The sequence below is a fragment of the Lepus europaeus genome, chromosome X, assembly GCF_033115175.1.
Source record: "Lepus europaeus isolate LE1 chromosome X, mLepTim1.pri, whole genome shotgun sequence".
Classification (NCBI taxonomy): Eukaryota; Metazoa; Chordata; class Mammalia; order Lagomorpha; family Leporidae; genus Lepus; species Lepus europaeus.
This window is the reverse complement of record NC_084850.1, coordinates 39916029-39923536: the sequence shown is the minus strand read 5'-3', so window position 1 is coordinate 39923536 and position 7508 is coordinate 39916029.

Here is a 7508-nt window from a genome sequence, read left to right as displayed (position 1 = left end):
ACTCACAAGGAGATAACACTCTCTGGAAGATAGATATGTGTACAATGGCAAACTTTGACAGAAGGCAAGAATAATAAGTATTCTAATTACGGGAGAAAAGAAAAAGTAATGCTGCCTAAAAGGGGCTGGGAAAGCTTTTTTGTGAAGGTGTCATATAAACTGTTTTTTTGAGAAGGGCAACATGAAAATAATCAGAAATTAACCAGGCTGTTTAAAGGAAGGAGAGGAGAGGAGTAGTAGAACCATCTCAATGGATCACAAGCAAAGGGTACTGAGGTGGAAGGTTTTGTACCTACATATGATCTAGCAGTATTGGTTTTGCTTTATTTTTAATTGGACATATTTGAGGTGTCAACATGATGTTTTAATATAGTCAAGCAGATTAGCAAATCTATCATCCTACATAGTCATTTTTGTATGTGTGGTAAGAGCACCTAAAATCTACTCTCTTACCAACTTTTCACTCTATAATATAATATTATTAACTATAGTCCTCCTACTGTACATTAGAGCCTTACACATATTCATACTACATAACTGCCACATAGTACCCTGTAAATCACATCACCATATTTCTATCTCCTCCCTGCCTCTGGTAACCACTATTCCACTCTGTATTTATATGCATTTGATGTTTTTTTAGATTCCACATATACATGAGATCATGCAGTATTTTTCTTTCTGTGTCTGGCTTATTTCGCTTAGAATAATGTGTTTGTATTTGTTGCTGGCATGTGCTTATGGAGCTCACATTTCAAAGTCTAATTTTTAAGAATTCCTTTATAAAACTCTTCAGTTCAGGTTATTTTAATATTCATGATGAAAAGGCTGTTATGACTTTCCTTGTGATTTGAAGATTGTTTGAAGATAAGGTTGAATTCCAACTATTTCTGCCAGGCTAATATTTCTTTCTTTACATAAAAACCAGAGATGCATCTTATCAATTTATAGTAAGATATATAACTGTCCACTGTCCAGGTGTTTGTGTCCACTGAACAGTACTATCCTTGTAGGCAAATGTATAAGGGAAGTCAAATTAAAAACACAAGATTTCTTTGGAAGGCTAAAATCTAAGCAAGACGAGTTTGTTGGATGTTTCTAATAGCTAGTGTCATCCAGCCGTGACAGTCTAATGCATCTGTCTGCATTTACCTGGATGATTTTTAAATGCAATGTATACCTTGCCATTCCTGGGCAAGTTGCTTTTTGCCTATGTTAGTAAGTCCCAACTCCACTACTTGACATTTAAGACTTTCCTTAATAAAATGAAATTTACTTAGGGGAATTTATTGCACACTAGGGTATGTAACATAAAACAATTTGATGCAGCCATTTTGATGTGACCATTTTACCATATCTATTTTGATGCTAAGACCTTTTGATGATGTAGGCTGGGCAAGATTGTTTTAACATAAAGGTATTTGATACATTCCAAACACAAACAATTAAACTGCCTTTTGTTTTTTAATGATCACATATGGCACATTAAATCTGTAACTCCAAACTTATTTCAAATCCCCTCCCATAACAACCCAAGCACATTCTACTCTGTCCCCTGTTGCCTGATCAGTAGATGCCAATTATTTATTGAATGAACTAATGGGTGAATATTACCTAGTTACCACCTTGTTCTATGCATTTGCTATAGCTCCCTCATCATTTCATTATGAAGTCACCTTCCTTTAACTTGGACCTGTTTTTTCTCAGCTGCCCATTTTAGATATATTTTGGTTATTTTTAATCTCTATGTATGTGGTCTGGTAAGTAATCCATCAAACAGTTTGATTTCCAGCAGATTTTTTTTCCCACAAACTGTTTAAGGAACCACTGGAGGTATCCAAGTCTTTTTTCCTATTAGAATTAATGTTTAAAACATGGCAATACTTATATTGTTCCCAGCATGAATTAAGAGTCATGACATTTAACAAAATGATATCAGCACAGTGGTATTTCACTCTGAAGTGATTCTCTTCCTTTTGTTCACTCTGATGAAGTTTTATTGTGAATGGGAGCAAGTGGTCTTCATTAAGATCACCAATGACTTGCTACTTGCTAATCCAATGCAATCATTACAGGGCATATCCTCCTTTGCCCTCATGTAGTATTTGAAACTTTGTAGTGTCTCACCTGCCCTGTGTTTCAGGTCATGTTCCATTTGTTTTCCCTTATCCTCTATTATTTTTCTTTCTCTATCTTCATCATCGCCTTCTATTTGTCAACTCACTCTTTTCATGACAGTTACCCGAATGTTTCTTTCCTCTATGTCACAAAAGCACTAAAAACTCCTCATGTTGAAAACTAAACTCATGATCTCCAGCCCACTTCAATAGCCCTCATCTCTATGCAACATGCTTTAACAAACAAAATGCTATCATTGTATGTCTATTTTTGCAATCCTGAAAATGAGAAGCCATCTTGACTTTTCTCTTTTTTTCACCTTTGTGTGCAATCTGCCATCAAATCCTGCAAAATATCCTTCCCCAAATTTCCATGTATCTCTGTTCTTGCCATTGCCATCCTATTTCAGTCCATCATAATCTGTCAACTGTAATAGCCCCCTAACATGGACTTGTTGAACCCAATTTTACCCTTTTTGCAATCCATTATTTATATTTATATTTTTCAATTAAAATCTGTTCTTGTTACTTCTCCAAGATTTTTCTTAAATGAATTATTTCTCATTTCTTTAAGGACAAAAAGCAAAATCTTTTTTTTCCCTTAAACATTTACTTGAAAAGCAGAGTTAAAGAGACAGAGGAAGAGACTGAGAAAGAGAGATCTTCCATCTGCTGGTTCACTCCCCAAATGGCTGCAATAGTGAGAGCTGAGCCAAGCCAAAGCCAGAAGCCAGGAGCCAGGAGCTTCTTCTGGGTCTCCCATGAGGGTGCAGGGTCCCAACAAATTGGACCAAGTTTCACTGTTTTCCCAAGTGCATTAGCAATGAGCTGGATAGGAGGTAGAGTAGCCAGGAATAGAACCAGGGCTCATATGGGATGCGGGTACCCCCTGGGCCATAATGTCAGCCTGTCACTGGGTTTCATGAATATAAGAATGTTTATCTTCCATCATTTGTGGAACATTTTTAGGCATTAATGCCTTAAATATTCCTCTTTCTCTTATTCAGAATGATTTCCTTCTGGAATTTTCTACTAGACATATATTGGGTATTCTCAATCTATCCTAAACCTCTTCAAGTACTGGATCTCCACCTCCCTAGGATGTATTATGGATTATTTCACTAGGGTCTGCTGTTTGCAATTTCTGTGAGCTTTTGATAATAGCTGTTTGTATACACACATATTGGTCATTGTGCTTTGAGATTTTGGATTTTGAGTTTGTGTCCGGTAGGATATTATTGCAGCAATCACACATGGCAATCATGGGATGAAAGTGTTCCCTTCTTAAAGACAGTACAATTTGTTTTCTTTGAAGATTCCTTAGAAATGTCATCAGAGTGGCATCACATGTTATACCAATTTGCTTTGATATTCCTAGAATATGCAGGTAGTATACAACTCTCATGAGGGAAGATCTGTGGAATGCATTTTCAGGTAGGAAAACGTTTTTGTAATCTAGACACAGGACAACATAGACAACTTTTTTTGCTGGTTATTTTATTTTATTTTTTTCTGATCCCTTCTTTTATTTAAGGTATAGACTGTAGGTTTTTGATATGAGTCCCTTCTTGTATTTAAGGTACAGACTATAAGCTTTTGATATGAGTTTCAGTATTTTTTTAAGATTACTTGTTTATTTGAAAGGCATAGCAAAAGGGAGAGGTAGAGGCAGAGAGAGACAGAGAGAGAATCTCTTCCACCTGTTGATTCCCTCCCCAAATGGCTGCAAGAGTCAGATTTGGGCCAGACTGAAGTTAGAAACCCGGAATTCCACCCTGGTCTCCCACCTGAATGGTAGGGAATCCAAGTACTTGGGCCATCTTCTATTACCTTTCTATGTGCATTAGCAGGAAGCTGGATAAAAAGCAGAGAAGCCAGGACTTGAACCAGCAGTTCCATATGGGATGCTGGCATCACAAATGGTGGCTTAAGCTGTTGTGCCATGGTGTCAGCCCAGGGTTCAGTTTTAATCTCCCACTTCTCACAGACCCAACCTAGCCTCCTGTGCCTGCTTGGCCATTAAACTCCTGTTTAATTAAAATCTTGTTTATGGAGAACAACGAATATGTTCAGATCATCTAAAGTATAAATTCATTCATTCATTCATTTATTCAACAAATATTTAGTGATAGCACAGAAGCAGTAGTAAATACAATAAAATCCTTTGTGAAATTTTGAGATTCCCATTTGGGGACTGTTAAGAAATCAAAAGCTTAAAAATTAAGTGATAGCATAACTATATAATCATATAAAGTAAGACTAAATATTGAACAAAGGACTCATTCAACAATTACTAATTTATTTAGAGGAAAATAATTTGATCTATTATTTACTGTTGTTTGGGGCCCAGAACCTGTAAAGTTACATGTTAACTTGTTGACTTTCTGTCTAGTAGATGTACAAATGATTCCTCTCTGGTAGAAAAGATAACCCTAAATACTGTAGGCTTTTTTTCTTATAGGACATTAACAAATTCTGTGTCTAATCCAACACACTTACTTGAGTATTAATATAATATCGTTACTCTTCTAATTCCCCTTTCATGCAGCTGTCTATCCTTCCTGTTCCCTCATTAATGAATGAGATAATCTTTGACACATCCTTAGTTTATACTTATGAATGTCATGTTCATAATTTTTCATTTTTATATACTGACAGTCTTCCAACCATTTCTTTTAGTGTAAGTTCTGACATGCATATAAAATGGTATTTGTTATATTTTATCCAATATTGCTAGATATTTTACAATAAGTTTCCTCTTTATATAATTTCCCACATCGCCAGAAAAGAACACACCTCCTTTGTTGCAAGCATACTGCCTTGATTTTAGTTCTACTAAGTTTTATATCCTGCCCTCTGAGACTCTACAGAAACTTTTTATTTTGAATTTTTCCCTCTAACCCTCATTTATTTTTGCTTGCTTAATTTCTACTCAACCCTCTAATAGGGACTCTCCTTTTCTCATTTTCCAGGGGACCAACCTAACTGCCTTTTAATGCTGTTAGTGAAATGGTGCCATCTTATCTGAGGCACTATCTTTAAGCCCTGGGCTCCATTTTAGGCTCTGGCCCCATCACGATCTTGTACAATAAGTTCTGATCCTAAGTCCAGCCTGGCTTACTAGAGATCAGGTGAGCAAAGGGCCCAAGCATCAGCTCCACCCCTACCCTAAGGGGATTTGCTGCTCCTACTTCCTTACCTCTGCAAACCTATATAAGACCTGTTCTCCTAGTATAGGCAGCTGTTCTCTCATGCATGGGGAGGCAGCCTGTCGCGTTTCCCCCAACGGACAATAAACCTTTCCTTTAACTCTGGTGTTTGGTGTGTTTTGTGGTGGCCTTACAAACCTTTCTGATTCCTCACACTTCTATTCCAAGATGCTGACCCCTACTGCCCCCTTCTATAGATCTCAATTTGCATTTCTATTTCTTTTTTTAAAATTTTTTTTATTATTATTTTTTAACTTTTATTTAATGAATATAAATTTCCAGTGTACAGCTTATGGATTACAATGGCTTCCCCCTCCCATAATTTCCCTCCACCCGCAACCCTCCTCTCTCCCGCTCCCTCTCCCCTTCCATTTGCATCAAGATTCATTTTCAATTCTCTTTATATACAGAAGATCAATTTAGTATAAAGGTTTCAACAGTTTGCACCCACATAGAAACACAAAGTGAAACATACTCTTTGAGTACTAGTTATAGCATCAAATCAAAATGTACAGCACATTAAGGACAGAGATCCCACATGAGGAGCAAGTGCACAGTGGCTCCTGTTGTTGACCCAACAAATTGACACTCTAGTTTATGGCGCCAGTAACCATCCTAGGCTGTCGTCATGAGTTGCCAAGGCTATGGAAGCCTTCCAAGTTTACCGACTCTGATCATATTTAGACAAGGTCATAAAAGACAGGATGAGGATAGTAACCAATGATCCTAAGAGTGGCATTTACCAGGTTTGAACAATTATACAGCATTAAGTGGGGAAGAGGACCATCAGTACACACAGGTTGGGAGTAGAGCCATTGGTGGTAGAGTAGAGGTTATGATTACAAAGGAATGAGGCCCAAGTACACTAGACAGGGTCTAGAACAAAGGACAGAGTCATTATTAGAGGAGCTAAGAAAGGTGCTGTCTAAGCTACAATTAAGTTTTCTGATTGAGAGGCAAATAGAACCTGATAGAAGGGGCTTGATAATAATCTGTTGGGCTTTAGGCCTTGTAAGTTAAGAGACCCAGACCTATCTATCTCTTCACATGGGGTATATCCTAAGGGAGGTGTGAACCTCCTAGGGGAAGGCACTCTGTTGACTTTCATTACTTGGCTGGCCTGGGAGGAGAGCTGGCCAGGTAAAGGCAGGGGGCATCTCTAACAAGAAATTTACAGTTCTGCCTGTAATGTTGCTGACTCTACTTGACCATCCCCTCAGCTGCAGTGGTCACTTTGGAAGTTGGGCTGAGTGAAGGGCTTTTCAGCTTAGAGCCAATAAGATCTGTGGCTCTGACCTGGGCATCCTTCCACTCCAGGGCAGGTCCATTTCCAGTGATCCAACTCTTGGCAGAGCTGCCAGGGCTCTTCACAAGCTGACTTCTGCTGAAGCCCAGGCTTACCACATTGAAAGCCACTTTAATTTGTGTGACCTGAATCTGTGTATCATATGTTTTAAACTTGTTGGTAGAAAGAAACTAAAAACATTTTATATGGTTGTGCTTAAGTTTACTGGTTAAACAAACTACACCATGTTAGATATTTAAGAGGTGTTTTCAAATACATGATTCTTAAAATTTATAGAAGGCATTGGACCTTCTGGTAAATGTTTTCTTAAGTTGTTATCTAATGGTTGAAACTGTTTGCTAAGTATTCATGTGATATTGCTATTGTCAGCAAGCGATCTAGGACTTGCTCCCTCATTTCTCTATTCTAAGCCCAACTTGTTCTTTCATTTCTCTATTCTCTTCAAGGTAGGAAACTAATTCTATTATGAAGGAATCTGTAGGATGCACAATTTAATCTTTAGACCTTATAAAAGAGATGGCTAACATTTTTCTGTAATAGCATAGCCAAAATAAGAACTTAAATAATAATCTCATAGCTAGATTCACTTCGCCATCAGCAAAGTATACAGTAAGTAGAAAAAACCTCCCTTTCAGACAAAAGGGAAAGAAAGTGTTAAAGTGAGAATATAATTTTCCTCATGGGCATTGTCTACCTTAGAAAAACTACTACAGAACATGCCTGTGATTATAGACTTGTAGTTCAGGCCACCGAAGATTACAGATGGGACACGGGCACTCCCTTGACTTGCATCCTCTGGTCTGCTTTAACACAAACCAGGAGGAAAAGAAAGCTAGGCATCAGAAGCAATGGGTGGCAGGCCTATTAATGGCTGAT